Source organism: Ambystoma mexicanum, chromosome 6q (assembly GCF_040938575.1).
Source record: "Ambystoma mexicanum isolate Mex_15411 chromosome 6q, UKY_AmexF1_1, whole genome shotgun sequence".
Classification (NCBI taxonomy): Eukaryota; Metazoa; Chordata; class Amphibia; order Caudata; family Ambystomatidae; genus Ambystoma; species Ambystoma mexicanum.
Window position 1 is genome coordinate 724112825 of NC_090937.1, and position 16351 is coordinate 724129175.

The following is a 16351-nucleotide window of genomic DNA, read 5'->3' on the forward strand; positions in this document are numbered from 1 at the left end:
GTCCATCTCACATGAATGGGTGACAGTACTCATTCACTGACATATGGATGTACTTGTGGAATGTACTATGGCTATGGTACATGCCATCTGTGTGACGGCATGTGTCATTTATGTGTATAGGACATGCCACTCACAGGCCAATGTGTGATGGCAGTGCTACCCACCATGCAGCAAATGTGTTGCTCTTCCATCTTGGTGTCATCAGTGTCTGCCATTTGCCTCCCCTTCCAACTCTGTGACAGTGCATGCATGGGAGGGTTATAGTCATGTGGGACATGTGTAAATCATGTACTGGTTCTGTAGCTTGTCAGGCTTATTTGTGTGCTATTGTGCTAATGCCTGTTTCCATTTTTTGTCTTTCATGTTTTTGCAGGGGATGACGCACTTGATGCTGGTGAGGTTGAGGAGATGGTGCAGACCCAGGAGGAACCTGAGGCACAACCGGCCACCAGTGGGGGACGTGGTGTGGTGGTGGGTGAGAACCCACTCTTGCTGCAGACGATACTGTCAAGGGGTGTCTCTGGGTGCACCTCCCCAGACCTCTATTCAGGTGTTGATTCGGATGATGAGACCTATGTGGCGTCGCAGGTAAGTGTTTCTGGAAGGGGTTCTGTTCTGTCCAACCCACCTGCACCAGGGGTAGAACCCTCTATGGGGATGTCAGTGTTGGTTAGTCAGCCTTTGGCGGTTACGGGTGCAGGGTCACACTCCACAACATCTGATCCTGTTCCTGGGCCAGCAGATCAGAGGGGGAATGCAGTCCTGCAGCCTCAGGCAATGCCGATCGCCTTGCCCCAAACAGGTGTGGTGCCCGCCGACGCAGTGGCCGTACGCCACCAGGCAATACTGCATGGGAACAATCCATTTACGGTATGGCAACCCAACAGGCAGCATCAGTTGAGATGATGGCTCAAGCAATGGAGAGGGCCACTTCCATTGTCCCCCCTGAAAGGCAGATGGAGCTACTACAGCAGGCAACAGACTCCATTTGCCAATCACACAGGGAGGACATGTTGGCGTCCAACAGGGACAGACGGGCGGCACTGGAGACTCTACGCCAATCGATTTCAATAGAGTCCCAGGGCCACAGGGAAGCCCTGAGGGTAGAACTCCATCACCTTAGGGAGACTCTTGTTGACCTTCAGACTTCCACTAACTTGAGGACAGAACAGCAGCTGGAGTGGCTCACACGTTCGCTCTCAGCTGAGATGCAGGCAACTCGGGAGGAGATCCGGGCATCACGTCAGGTGCTGCATGGGGATCTCTGCACTATAATCCTCCAGAACGAGACCTTCCACACCCGCATGCTTGCTGCCATGGAGGACCATAACAGGGCTTTGCGTGGGCTGCCTCCCATAGCACCACCACCTCCTGTGGCAGCAGCAGAGGGTGTTCAGAGCGACAGCAGCAGTTCTCCCACATTGGCATAGCCGTGCAGGCCATGAGCCCATGGAGGTGTTTTTTTTTCCCCAACATCCACACAGGCGGCTGTTGGTGTGCACCCTGTCCTCGGACCTCCTGGGTGGCCTCCCCCCCCCTGTCCCCCACATGGCCATTTTTGATTTTTGCTTTTTTGCTTTTTGATTATTTTTTGACAGTGTGTTGCCTTGTGTGGCTCCCGTGGGCATCCACTGTATTCCGGCTGGGCACATGCAGGTTTGTCCTGAGTTTGGGTTCGATGCTTGGGTTCGTGAGACACACACCACTCCTGCTTCCCGTTTCCATGGGCTTGCAAAGGGTGTTACCAAGTGACAGTGATGTACATAGTGATGTTGGGCTCCCATGAGCTGTGTGGGCAGTCTGTAGTCAATACTGTGTAGACATTCCTTGTGTATATTGTAGTTGTATTGCACACTGCATGTTGGAATTATGTATGCTTCTGCTTCCATGTCTCCCTCTGAATTTGCAGGTTCATTCCTCATGTCTTCACAAGGCCGTCTACTTTGGAGATGGAGTTCATGTTGTATGCAGTACAAAGACAAGTTTTGAAGCCTGCAAGACTACAGTTGGAAGGGGGCGATGTGGTGACATATTCAGGTTGTAAGACTACGACTACTTTAACTTAGTACTGTCATGTTTTAGTTATGTTTGAGCTTGTGTAGCTGCATTGTATTGTTGGTAATTATTTGGTCATGTGTGTTGTTAGTTCAACATTACTGGGAGCATATTGTTTGTGGCCAGTTTCCGTTAGGGACACTGTACTTTGTGACACTTGTGTCAGGTTTTCGGGATTGCTTTGTTTGCTCTCACATAGCATGACATGCCATGGTGTGTTGGGTGGTGGTGCTGGGGAGGGGTTGGGTGACATGGCACTGTTCTCATGTTGTATTTTGCAAGGGGGTAATGCATTTAGCAGCATATGTGTCTTTTGATGACACAGCATTGGTGGTGTTTCTCTAGGTAGGTATGCACACATTGTGACACTTCCAGGTGACCAATCTCAGGCTGGTATGGTAGTGAGAGTTGACTGTCCCTTGAATCATCATCATTGATTGTCAGATGGTATGTGCCAGGGCTGTGTGCACTCCACAGGGCTGTGATTCTAAGTGAAGTAATTAGCCACCAGCTGCGTTCGGGCTGCCTCACCCCATGCCCTTTCCCCTCCCATGCGCAGTGGGCGTGCATGTGGTTGGGGATTTGGGGGCACCACCATGTCCACCGGCAGGCCCCGGCGTGTTGCAACATTGTGCAGGACACATGCTGCCACTATGATCCTGCACACTACTGGGGGAGCGTATAACAGCTGCCCGCCAGAACGGTCAAGGGAGCGAAAGCGTGACTTGAGCACTCCGAATTTGTGCTCCACTATGCCCCGGGTTGCAATATGGGCTGTGTTCTATCTTACCTCGGGTGGCGTGGTGGGGTTCCGAATTGGCGTCATCATGTGGGTGCTCAGAGGGTAGGCACTGTCCCCTAGGGAGGTGGTGATGGGTATCATTAGTAGGGTTGTGACATTACTCAGTATCTGGCATGCATGCATGTGCTGTGGCATTTATACTCACCGAGCAGTCATGTATCGCCATGCCGCAAAGCTTCTATGTCCCGGTTTAGGGTTGACATTCTGTAAATGAAACTCTCGTGGATGGACCCTGGATAGTTGGCATATACTGAGGTGATGATTCCCTTGGCATCACATACTACCTGGACGTTGATGGAATGCCAGTGCTTGCGGTTTCTATAGATGTGCTCTGATGCCCTGGGGGGATGTAGAGCCACATGGGTGCAATCAATGGCACCTAGGACTTTGGGGAATTGTGCCACCCTGTAGAAATCCTGGGCGGCAGCCTGCCTTTCTGCAGGTGTTCTGGGCAGGTATATGTGCCTGCGGACTTATGGGCGTGCAGTCATGATGGCCAAGACCTGGTGTAGGCAGCGTAACTGTGTGGCCTGTGACACCCCCCCACTATGGAACTTGTCCGCTGAAATGATCCAGTGGCCAAAAAGTGCAGTACATTGAGGACCTTCTCCAGGGGGCTGAGTGCTTGGGAGCAGAGGGTGGGTGATGTGAGGTCATCCTCCCACTCACTGACCAGGTCGAGTATTATGTGAGGTGGAAACCTGTACCTCCCATACACCTGGTCATCAGGCATGCAAAAAAGGCTGGTTCTGAGTGTGAAAATTCTGGGCCGGACTATCCTCCTCCTCCTCCTCCTCCTGTGGTATCCCACGACCACTGCTGCTAGGAATGGTATGTTCATCCTGGCGTCTGAGCTTGCTTGTTGTTTGCGCGCACTTTTATGCTGCACGGGTCCACGTACGCCTGCTTCCTGCTGGCGTACGTTTTTCCGGATTAGCACGTCTTTTTTGGCACGTGCGTGTGGCCGTTCCGCGCTTTTGCCTCCTGTACTTCCCCGTCCACCCCAGTAATACACGTACCCCGCTCCCCCAGGCCCAATCGCGTGTATAACTTCCCACGAGCCCCTGAAGTACACGTACCCCGCTCACCCAGGCTCAATCGCGTGTAAAACTTCCCGCGAGCCCCTGAAGTACACGTACCCCGCTCACCCAGGCACAATCGCGTGTGAAACTTCCCGCGCACCCCCGCAATACACGCTATTTTTGACACAGCGGGTGTCCGTGCTTGTCCCGTACCCCTTTGCACGTCATTTGTCCTAGAGGGCCACAGTATGGGACATTCATCAGAGCTGTATATACGGGCTTTTTGTTAGCGCAGGGACGGTACCGCCTGCCTTTGTGTGGCGGACATGTTGACCTTTGGTTTGTGTCATGACATCGCCATTTCACTGCTGGGGGGTGGGGGTGCAAGGGGACATGAGTGGGGGCCTGCTGGCAGGTGCCCCGCACTGCTGGGGGTGCAAGGGGACATGAGTGGGGGCCTGCTGGCAGGTACCCTGCAATGCTGGGGGGTGGGGGTGCAAGGGGACATGAGTGGGACATGAATGGGGGCCTGCTGGGAGGTGCCCTGCACTGCTAGGGGGTGGGGTGCAAGGGGACATGAGTGGCGTCCTGCTGGCAGGTGCCCCTCAGTGCTGGGGGGTGGGGGTGCAAGGGGACATGAGTGGGGGCCTGCTGTCAGGTGCCCCTGACTGCTGGGGCGTGGGGGTGCCGGGGTACATGAGTGGGGGCCTGCTGGCAGGTGCCCTGCACTGCTTGGGGGGAGTGCAAGGGGACATGAGTGGGGGCCTGCTGGCAGGTGACCTGCACTGCTGGGGGTGTGCGGGTACAAGGGGGGAATGCGTTGGTGATCAGTAGTGCAAGGTGACATGTGGCTTGGCTGGGGGGGCATGCCCATGGTGGATGGGCTGCCTGCGGGACATGACCAGGGGTGCGGGGTAGTCGCCTGTGGTGTGGTCTGCCTGCAGGGGCTGTGGAGGGTGTAGAGGGAACACCTGGGAGGACCCACACTGCCAATTCACATGTAGGACTCCCCGCGTACCCCCAAAATTCACATACCCCGCTCTGACAGTGAAGTTTTACACGCGAAAGGGCCCTGTTGAGCCGAGTATGTGTATTCCTGGGGTTTGCGTGAAGTTTCACCCGCGATTTCAGCAGGGTACGTGTATTACGGGGTTCGCGTGAAGTTTCACCCGCGATTTCAGCAGGGTACGTGTATTCCTGGGGTTCACATGAAGTTTCACCCGCGATTTCAGCAGGGTAAGTGTATTACGGGGTTCGCGTGAAGTTTCACACGGGAAGAGGCCCTGTTCGAGGGAGTATGTGAATTTCAGGGGTGCGCGGCAAGTTTTACACGCGAAAGGGCAACGCCCGTGCACAATACGTCACAGACGCACTTACGCGCTAAGGGCCTTTGGTCCAATGATATCGCGTACGTGTGCTGACGCGCTTATTTGCTAAGGGCCTTTCCTCGAATTACACGCTGACGTGCAAAATTTTCACATGCCAAATCACTCCGTATCTAGCTGGCCACGCGTACACACACGGAAGACCACGCTCCTGCCCTGAGGCCATTTTCCTGCCCCCAAGAGCCCCGAGCATGCTCCCACCAGCCATCTGCTGCTGCCTGTCTGCCTGCTGCCCACGTGCCCTGCTATTTGGTGCCTGCATGTCAGCCATCTGCAGGGGTCCAGTTGCTGTGTCCACCCCTGCTGGAACAGAAGACTCCCGAATGGGATTCCATCACTCCACAGCTCAGCCCCAGGACCCAGTTGCCCACCCACTCCTGCCTCTGGGGTTGCCATGTCAGGCACATCTCCATCTGGCACCACTGGCAACCCCCAGCCAGAGAGGCAGAGGGACACCAGCTTCACTGCCACCAAAGTTGGTGTCCTGGTGGAGCATGTCCTGGGGCATTATGATGCCCTCTTCAGAACAAGACGCGCCAACAAGGAAGGACGGCCCAGGATCTGGACGGACATCGTGACTGTCATCAACGGGGAGGGGGTGGCAGTCCGCGAATTCCATCATGTCAAGAAGCGCTGGGAGGACTTCAGGTCCAGGACCCTCAACAAGGCCCGGCGTCTCGCGGAGGGGGGCCGGGTCAGCCTGAGCAACATCCAGATGAGGGTCCTGGAACGCGTAGGCCCAGCACGCCACGCCCAGATCCTTTAGAGGCAGACCCATCTGGAGTTGAGCGGTAAGTGGCCAAGCATTGCTGTGTGAGACAGGGCATGTTGCAGTGTGCTGGTAGTCTGATACTTGCCTGTATGTGTGACATAGGCCAAGTATGGATGTGTGTGTGCAGGGACATCATGGTCCAGCATGTGGGACAAGTTATGTGTGAACCACATGATAGGTGCATGTGTTTTAATGCAACATGGGGACCTCTATGCAGAATGCACACCTGAAAGCATGCCAGTCTCTGTTCCTGGACATGGAGGGGGGGCGATGAATGGGTGCTGATGTCATATTCATGTATGGTGCACGTGTGTGTGTGTGTGTGTGTGTGCGCCAGAGAAGTTTGTGTTTGACTTTGAAACGCCATGGATGCATGTGACTTTGAAGGCAACATCTTGGTTTACAGGGGCCCTTGTACATGGGTGTTGATGTTGATTGCAGGCGCCGGGAATGTTTCTGCATATGTGTTGCATGCATTGACCCATGTGTTGTGGAAGAACAGGATAGAAGTGACATTTGACAGTGCCACTCATGTGTTATTGCTTCCTATCTAGGGTATTTTGTGCTGTACCCTGATGCTTGTGTTCTATGTCTCCCTCTACGCAGCATCAAGTGAAGAAGAGGGCGGAGACGGTGCTGTGGAGCCAAGCGGCGGGATGCCTCCACCGGGCGGCGACGCATGGCCCAGCCACCCTCCCAGGAATTACCATCATCCGGGAGCGAGGGGGCTGGTGCCGCGTCTGCCACAACGGCTGTGGCGGAAGGGCCGGGTGAGCCCCCACAGGGGCTTCCAATGGAGGAAGACAGTGTGGAGACATCCAGGTTGGTGGTCTCCACAGAGGAGGAGGAGCCCACTACTGAGCCGCACATGGGGCCTGGTGGGGGTAGTACCACTGGTGCAAGTGGTGCAGTCCAGGGCCAGGGTCAGGAGGCAGCATAGGTCACCACGGAGGGGCCTGTGCATGTCGCTGTCCTTGACCCTTTGACTGCACCATCATGCACCAGCAGGGAGGCCCTGTCCCAGGCCCGTCCGCAGGTAGGGGAGAGTGCCATATCACCTGCCTCTCCACTACCTGCGGGCGAGGGGTCCCGCGACCGTATGGGATCTGTCCTGGTGGGTGTTGCGTTGCGCACGCGTGACATTCGTGATGACGTGCGTTCTTCCTGGGCGGAGAACGCACGCCATCACGAAGAGCAGCGTCGTGACGTGGCACTGCTGGGATGGGCCCTGGTCGGTGGGTTCCTACATGTGACGTGCACTCTTGCGGACCTCTCCTCCTCTGTGGAGGCTATGCGCCGGTCGTTCTCCACATCGTCTTCCGGCCCAGATTCCACCAGGGCCCCCTGTGGACCTGGCCTGACCAACACAGCCAGCTTGGTGGAGATCCCATCCCTGCCACAGTCGGGAGTTGGCTGTCCAGCAGGGGTGGACACCACAACTGGAGACCAGCAGATGGAGGATGTGCAGGCACCATCGGACAGGGCACATGGACAGCAGTAGCAGTAGCAGCAGCAGCAGCAGGAGCAGGCTGTAGGTGGGAGCAATGATGGCTCAGGGCCATCAACATCGGAGGGGCAGGCATCGGCCATAGGGCAGGAGGACCCAGGAATGGGAGTGTCTTCCGTGTCGCAGCGGTTGGGCCATGCGATAGATGCGGAGCGGCAGTGGGCGGAAGAGGCATGGCTCACGATGGTCAGGGCGGAGAACTCCATGCGTAGGGCCCTGAGGCGGGCCGAGTGCCTCGAGGCCATTCGCAGGGACCTGGAGATCCAGATGTCATTGTTCCTGCGAACCCTCGGGGAAATGGAAGAGGACCGCTTCCGGGACATCGAGCGCGATTCCGATGATGCCCTGGCCCGGGACATCAACAAGTGAGCCGTTGGACTTGCCCGCTGCCCTTGTAAATAGTTAGTTAGGTAGTATTAGGTTTCCTTTCGTTTTTTCTTTATTTTGGACTGCTTGGACAATGCACCACATTTTTGTATGTAGTTTTTTTATTAGGTAGTAGTTTTTGGTAGGTTTCATTTCTTTAGTTGGGCTCATGGACCCTGGATTCTTCAATTGTACATAGTTCCACATTGGATTCATCTTTTTTAATATTATTTTTGTGTTCACCATGGAGCAATGGTTTTTACTTTTTATTTTCCCTTGGATTTGATTTTTTGAACTGTGACTTTGGACAACATTTCTTTTTGGATTTCTTTTGCTTATGTTTTCTGGATTTTCATTATTTATCGGACATGGACCATGTCTTTTGTTATTCCCATTGTTGTGTGTTTAATTTGATTTACGTTAATGTTATCTTTAATATATATTTTTTTATACTTCCATTTGTGGTATTATCTCATTGGTTTCATGCATGTCATGATATGGGTTTTGACATTCACTTGCACCCATTGTGTGTGTGTGACGGACATGTGTTCATTTACATACTTGCCATTGGGGTTGTATCATGTAATTGGAATTTCTATAAGGGTGGATGCAATTCTTGGGTGGGTCTTTGGCATGTGGAGGCTGGCCATAAGGGCCAGGGATCTAGATTGTGATGACGTGTTGGCTGGGGGACATGTGTCGGGGCCTGCTGGCAGGTGCCCTGCACTGCTGGGGGTGGGGGTGCAAGGGACATGTGTGGGGGCCTGCTGGCAGGTGCCCTGCACTGCTGGGGGGTGGGAGTGCAAGGGGACATGAGTGGGGGCCTGCTGGCAGGTGCCCTGCACTGCTGGGGAGTGGGGGTGCTGGGGTACATGAGTGGGGGCCTGCTGGCAGGTGCCCTGCACTGCTTGGGGGGTGGGGGTACAAGGGGACATGAGTGGGGGCCTGCTGGCAGGTGCCCTGCACTGCTGGGGGGTGGGGGTGCTGGGGGACATGAGTGGGGGCCTGCTGGCAGGTTCCCTGCACTGCTTGGGGGGTGGGTGTGCAAGGGGACATGAGTGGGAGCCTGCTGGCAGGTGCCCTGCACTGCTGGGGGGTGGGGGTGCTGGGGGACATGAGTGGGGGCCTGCTGGCAGGTTCCCTGCACTGCTTGGGGGGTGGGTGTGCAAGGGGACATGAGTGGGGGCCTGCTGGCAGGTGCCCTGCACTGCTGGGGGGTGGGGGTGCTGGGGGACATGAGTGGGGGCCTGCTGGCAGGTTCCCTGCACTGCTTGGGGGGTGGGTGTGCAAGGGGACATGAGTGGGAGCCTGCTGGCAGGTGCCCTGCACTGCTGGGGGGTGGGGGTGCAAGGGGACATGAGTGGGGGCCTGCTGGCAGGTGGCCTGCACTGCTGGGGGGTGGGGGTGCAAGGGGACATGAGTGGGGGTCTGCTGGCAGGTGCCTGCACTGCTTGGGGGGTAGGAGTGCAAGGGGACATGAGTGGGGGCATGCTGGCAGGTGCCCTGCACTGCCAGGGGGTGGGGGTGCTGGGGGACATGTGTGGGGGCCTGCTGGCAGGTGCCCTGCACTGCTTGGGGGGTGGGGGTGCAAGGGGACATGAGTGGGGGCCTGCTGGCAGGTGCCCTGCACTGCTGGGGGGTCGGGGTGCAAGGGGACATGAGTGGGACATGTGTGGGGGCCTGCTGGCAGGTGCCCTGCACTGCTTGGGGGGTGGGGTGCAAGGGGACATGAGTGGGGGCATGCTGGCAGGTGCCCTGCACTGCTGTGGGGTGGGGGTGCTGGGGGACATGAGTGGGGGCCTGCTGGCAGTTGCCCTGCACTGCTTGGGGGGTGGGGGTGCAAGGGGACATGAATGGGGGGCCTGCTGGCAGGTGCCCTGCACTGCTGGTGGGTGGGGGTGCAAGGGGACATGAGTGGCACATGAGTGGGGGCCTGCTGGCAGGTGCCCTGCACTGCTTGGGGGTGGGGGTGCAAGGGGACATGAGTGGCGGACTGCTGGCAGGTGCCCCTCAGTGCTTGGGGGTGCGGGTGCAAGGGGACATGAGTGGGACATGAGTGGGGGCCTGCTGTCCGGTGCCCCTGACTGCTGGGGCGTGGGGGTGCTGGGGGACATGAGTGGGGGCCTGCTGGGAGGTGCCCTGCACTGCTTGGGGGGGTTCAAGGGGACATGAGTGGGGGCCTGCTGGCAGGTGGGAATGCGTTGGTGATCAGTAGTGCAAGGTGACATGTGGCTTGGCTGGGGGGGCATGCCCATGGTGGATGGGCTGCCTGCGGGACATGACCAGGGGTGCAGGGTAGTCCCCTGTGGTGTGGGCTGCCTGCAGGGGCTGTGGAGGGTGTAGAGGGAACACCTGGGAGGACCCACACTGGCAATTCACGTGTAGGACTCCCCTGCACCCCCGAAATACACGTATCCCACTCGCACAGGGGCTATCGCGTGTGAAACTTCACGCGCACCCCAGTAATACATGTACCCTGCTGAAATCGCGTGTGGAACTTCCCGCGCACACCAGAAATACACGTACCCTGCTGAAATCGCGTGTTAAACTTCCCCGCACCCCAGAAATACACGTACCCTGCTGAAATCGCGTGTGGAACTTCCCGCGCACACCAGTAATACACGTACCGTGCTGAAATCGCGTGTTAAACTTCCCCGCACCCCAGAAATACACGTACCCTGCTGAAATCGCGTGTGGAACTTCACGCGCACCCCAGTAATACATGTACCCTGCTGAAATTGTGTTAAACTTCCCCAATCGCGTGTTAAACTTCCCCGCACCCCAGAAATACACATACCCTGCTGAAATCGCGTGTGGAACTTCCCGCGCACCCCAGTAATACACGTACCCTGCTGAAATTACATGTTAAAATTCCCCGCACCCCAGAAATACACGTACCCTGCTGAAATCGCGTGTGGAACCTCCCGCGCACCCCAGTAATGCACGTACCCTGCTGAAATCGCGTGTTAAACTTCCCCGCACCCCAGAAATACACGTACCCTGCTGAAATCGCATGTGGAACTTCCCGCGCACCCCAGTAATACACGTACCCTGCTGAAACTTCCCCGCACCCCAGAAATACTCGTACCCTGCTGAAATCGCGTGTGGAACTTCCCGCGCACCCCAGTAATACACGTTCCCCGCGCGGTATTTGCTGTTTGGCAGCCCTGTATACTGGTCCAGGGTTAACGCAGCCCTTTACGCTGAATTGGGAATTTTGATGGCTTTTCCTTGCACGAGAGTGTTCTTGGGGGCGTAACTGGCGCTGCTGCAGGGTCGCTGCGCCACAGCTGGTTTTGGAGGCTAAAATCCATGAATACGCTGTGCGCGGATATCGATTTTAGTGCACGCGGCTGGCGCAGACATTCGCACGCACACACTGTGAGCCAGCCGCGTGCGCCACTTTTGTGCGAAATTCTATGAATTACCCTGTTTATTTTCCTGTTGTACACCATGTGCAATTTGTTTTGTTACTTCTTCAAAAATGCTACGTTGTTCGTTGTTTAGTTTTGATTGTAGTATAGTTAAGTCTTCTTTATCTTCATACTAACACATGGTGTTTTCTACTTCTATCATAGCTAATTCTGCCTCATTTATTATTAGTGGTTCTCCCAGTGGTTCTTGGCTTCCTGTTACAGAAGGTTGACTACTGTCAGGAGTGTCTTTATCTAGTTGGGCCTGGAGTTCTTCTTCGTGTTGCTGTTCATTGTGCAACATTGTTTTGTATTGTGTAAAGTTTACATCAGTTATAGTGCTTTCATTATTTGCTTTGAAAGCATCTTCATATGAGTCATAGTTATCTAGTATTTATTCTTCTTTTCTCCATGGTTTAAAGAGTTGTAGCAGGGACATGTAATATACTTCTTTATGTTGAGGAGTCTTCAATGACAATTTGATATGATTAATTAAATTTGGTTTAGTGAGTTTAACTAAGCTGCCTTCACAGTTTGTCACTCTGTATTTACCTTTTTTTTCATCAGGTTTTATATTATTTTTGTATGTGTAGTTTTGGGCTATGTGGTATAGACACATGATTTCCAAAGTATTACTTCTGTTTGGGTAGTATGTGTCCAATAAATTGTTTTTTAAAATGTCTTGGCTGTTGGGATCATGTTTGGCTATTGTTTCTATATCTTCGTATGATTTTAGAACTTTTTTTCTAGATTTAGCTGGACCAAGACTTAGCCATACTATATTTTCAGATTTACTATACAATGCAGTACCAGTTAAACAATTAGCTGCTTCATGTGATCCACATTCTCTATGGGAGAGCATTTCTATGCCCAAGCTGTATAATTTCTGAGACACTGTTTTATCTGATGACAGGTCATTCCAGAGGTCTTGGAGCTCTGTCTTTTCTGCTTTGGTTAAGTATGCTGTGACATATCGTGCAACTGCAGTAGAATTGTCTGCAATGTACTGCACATCTATGTTTGCATTCCATAAGTGGGCCATTATTGCATTATAATCATTGATATATTTTTCTTCTTCTTTTCTTTTTATGTAATATGTATTTTTAGGTGACTTACCTTTAACACAATGTCTAACTGAAGACATGAGGTTGTTCACTTGACCTGTATTTGTAACTGGTCTAGGGAAACAAAATGGGCATTTGGTGTAGTATTTCCCTTTGTTTTTGTATTTGCGACGACAATATTTGCCACATTTGTGTCTTTGAAATTGTAAAATTTGTGCATGAAGATCACTATTTGTGGATTCTGATAGAATTTCACAAGTGACATATTTTTCAATAAACTGTAAAACAGTGGCATCACTGTCTTGACCAAATTTAGGAGCATCTTTAATCCATAAAAGCATGTGGATATGTGGTGCTCCTCTGACTTGGTATTCTTTTCTCCAAAAGAAGGGTTTCACCTCTCCAAGAGGAGGAACAGTTTTATTACAAATAAAATGTAGCATAGCAATGAAGCGATGGTGAAAATATCTTGAAACATTAACAGGATCCAAAGAACAAAGTTCTCCTGGTGTTAGTAAATCTATGTTTGTTTTGTTTTTGTTTGATATGCGTAGGAAATCATGTAAATCTTCCCATGCATATTCTGCACAACTTAATGTAACAAACCAAGTGGGTGGGCCAAGGTTTCTGATCATACAACGTACATCTCCATGACGTTGAAACCAGTACTCTTTAGTACCACGCATATTTGCTAATAGATTTGTAATATTTGATTGTAATACCTCATCCTTTTGTTGCACTTTTTGTAATAATTGTGTAGCTGTCATATTTTGAAAGTGTGATCCTGATTTTAATATGTGTGCAACTCCGTAACATAAAGTTGCTAGTTCACTTTCAAAGAGTAGGTGGAATATGTATTCCCACAAAATGTGGATCTTCAGAATACATCGTAATGAGCGGTATTCTGATGCTGATATTTGAATAGGTCTATCATCGTATCTTCCTCCTTTGCCAGTAGGAAAGAGTAGAGGAAAAGTACGTGCTTCTATACTTTTTTCCCATATGCTGATTGGTGATCCTTTTGTTTGACGCATTTGGTACGTTTCCAGTGCATCTTCTATGGTGTCATTAGAGTGCAAAGGATGAATTGTATAATGGTCTAAAGTATTTGATATTGTAGCAGGATCTAGGAGCTCAAATTGACCAGTTTCTTGTGTTTATTGAATTATTTCAGTTGTATCCTTCAAGTTTTCTTCAATATTAATTTCTTTGTAATATTCATTATTCTCTTTAAGATATTGCAAGGCTTGTCTAACTTTATGTAAATCTACCAGATAATTAAAGATTGCTGCATTGGACGTTGCACTCCTAGAGTATGCACATTTTCTTTTAGATCTAATGGTAAATAAACTACTACCAATTCAGAGGGAGGTAATTTTTCTGTTTTTGGTTGAAGGCGTATTATTGCTTGAAATGGGTGCACTGTTTGAATTATGATGCTCTCATATAAATTAAGTTGTTGTAGGGGTTTTGGTAGTGGGTATAATTCCAAATTATTTGTGATAGCACGTGAAGGAGTTTGGTTGTTGTCAAGTTTTGTAGTGCAGTAACTGCAAAGTATTAAGGGGTCAGTTATTTCGTATATTTGTTTTCTGCTACAAGGTAGAGAGCTAATTCAAACCATTTAGAATCTTCATTGTCTTCTATTTTATATGATAGGTCTACAGTTTTTGTGTTACTTTTATAAAAAGTTCTGCGGCAACATACACATACATTGTTTGGTACTTCAGCTGATGTACTTTTAAATTTTAGTATTTCTTTTTTGTATGTGTTTAGCAAAAGGTTGCCATGTGTAGAATTGTTGCTAATTTGGTTTAAAGCTATTTCATTCTATAAATGGGTTTCACTTCCAAAATATTTTTTCGGGATATAGTCAATATCTTGAAGTAGGTCTTTCGCTGTACCATGTAGAAGAATGTTATTTAAATTTGCTAGTGCTAAAGCAGGACTTTTAGCATAGTACAGTTTATAGACTAGATTTCTTATAGTTGAATAATGTGTTGATATTCTTTTGATATCATGGAAGGTGGTTTTACAAGTAGGTCCTGTAATGCAGGCCAATGAATGTCCTTGTAGTCCTGTGTATTTGCACACTGGACAAGCATCCATATTTTGCAGTAGTTTAATTTTGATTTTGTCTCTGCCTTTTTACATATTGATTGAGGAATTGGCGTAAAGACTTGTAAAATTGTTTGGGAATGTTAAATATTGACGTGCATGGCCATTTGTACACTAGACGTTCTGATTCAGTTGAATGGAAGGGTAATTCTAAGTTTTTAAGGCATATTTTTGTAAGGAGTACTTCTTGTTCCATTATGGTATTATTAACTTTTTCATAACCTCGACCACTGCTATGTATGGCTATTGTATTTGTTTGGTTTTGTTTGTACGCTTCTTCATTAAAGTATGCTTCTTTGCTCGTAGTGTGATTCCATTCACCTCCGCAGATACTTAAGAAGTTCTTTCTGTTGACATTTCGTTTATTGCGAAGTCTTTTTTGTAATTTAGTTATTAGTTTTGTTAGTGGTTTCATTTTGTTTAAGACTAAAATAAATAACTTTCTTTTGAGAATAATTGCACTGTCTATCAACGCTTCTAAGATTAATTTCCTACTATAGGTTTTAAGCATTGAACCTGATTTCTCTCCTGTTTTCATAAGATTTTGAAGGACTTTGTGACGGAACATTTTGGCTAAAATACTTTTCTTGGTATGCTTACTTTGCACTATATTAAAATTTAAAGAAGCAGTTTTATCTGTAGTGATAGCTGATTTTCTGTTAATTGTTTTTTGGTTTGTTTTACATTTTGATAGAGGAGGCAAAGTTTTTGTACTTGAAACTTCTTGTGTTTCAGTAAATGACTGTATTAGCTGTTTTGTTTCAACTTTTTTTTAGAAATTCTGCAAGAGATGGATGCTTATGTTGCACACTTTTATTTTCATTTGCTCTACTTCTGCGTTGCTTTCTACGGACTTGACTTTTGGTAGGCATTCTTTAGGGTCTTTTGGAAAAAATAAAGATGGTATGGGTTGGGGTGTTCTACAATGTATGTGTGATGTGTGCATGAGTGTTTGAGTAAGGTGATGTATGTAATGGTGTGTGATTGTGCATTGGGAACTACAACTAGTAGGGATGGGTATTCTTCGATTAATATGTTCCTAAAGTCAGGTTCAGATGACAGAAAAAAATAAGCTAGTGGTGTGCAGAAGTATAAAAAGTAAATCTAATGTATACAATTAAAACAGTTGTTTGTTCTATAATATGAAAATTCTAGCGTTGAGTTGGGTAATTTGTGTGTCCAAAAATAGGAATTTGTGCGCCATTCTGGCTTTAAATCGCTGTATAAGACATGGGGATTTTTCGCAGAATGGTGCACAATCTCTATTTTTAGGCACAGAAATAGCATGCATTAACTTTACAGTATGCTTGAGTAATAATACATGGTGAATATGGTGATATTCTACTTACTTTTTTCTAAAATGAACAGGTTAATTCTTAGTTCTTCTTTGTTCTTCAAATTCGGCTGCTTCTTTTCAGGAGAATGGTCTTCACTGCAGTTGTAAAAGAAACAAATTAGTAGTTTTGTTTGTATATAGCACGGTTTTTAAATTAGATATTGATTTATTTAATTGAAATCCTCAGCGCCTTCCTAAAAACCATTAAAACTATCTTATTTACATAAGATACGTCGCACCAGTTCAATACATATGATATGTTCTTAATGAACAAATTGTATTGCAATGACTAACTGTAACAAACAGAATATCTTAACTATGTCTTGTGAAATTCATAATGTACCACTGAATACCACTATTTCTGTAACTAAACTGTTCTAGGTAATAGTGCCTCAATGTCATGCTTAAATAAAAGTAATAAAAAAAAAAATGTAATTGTATAAGTATTAATTTTTGAGATTTGAACATAGAGTGTGCATGCACGCAATTTTGTTTGAATATATGTAGTCTA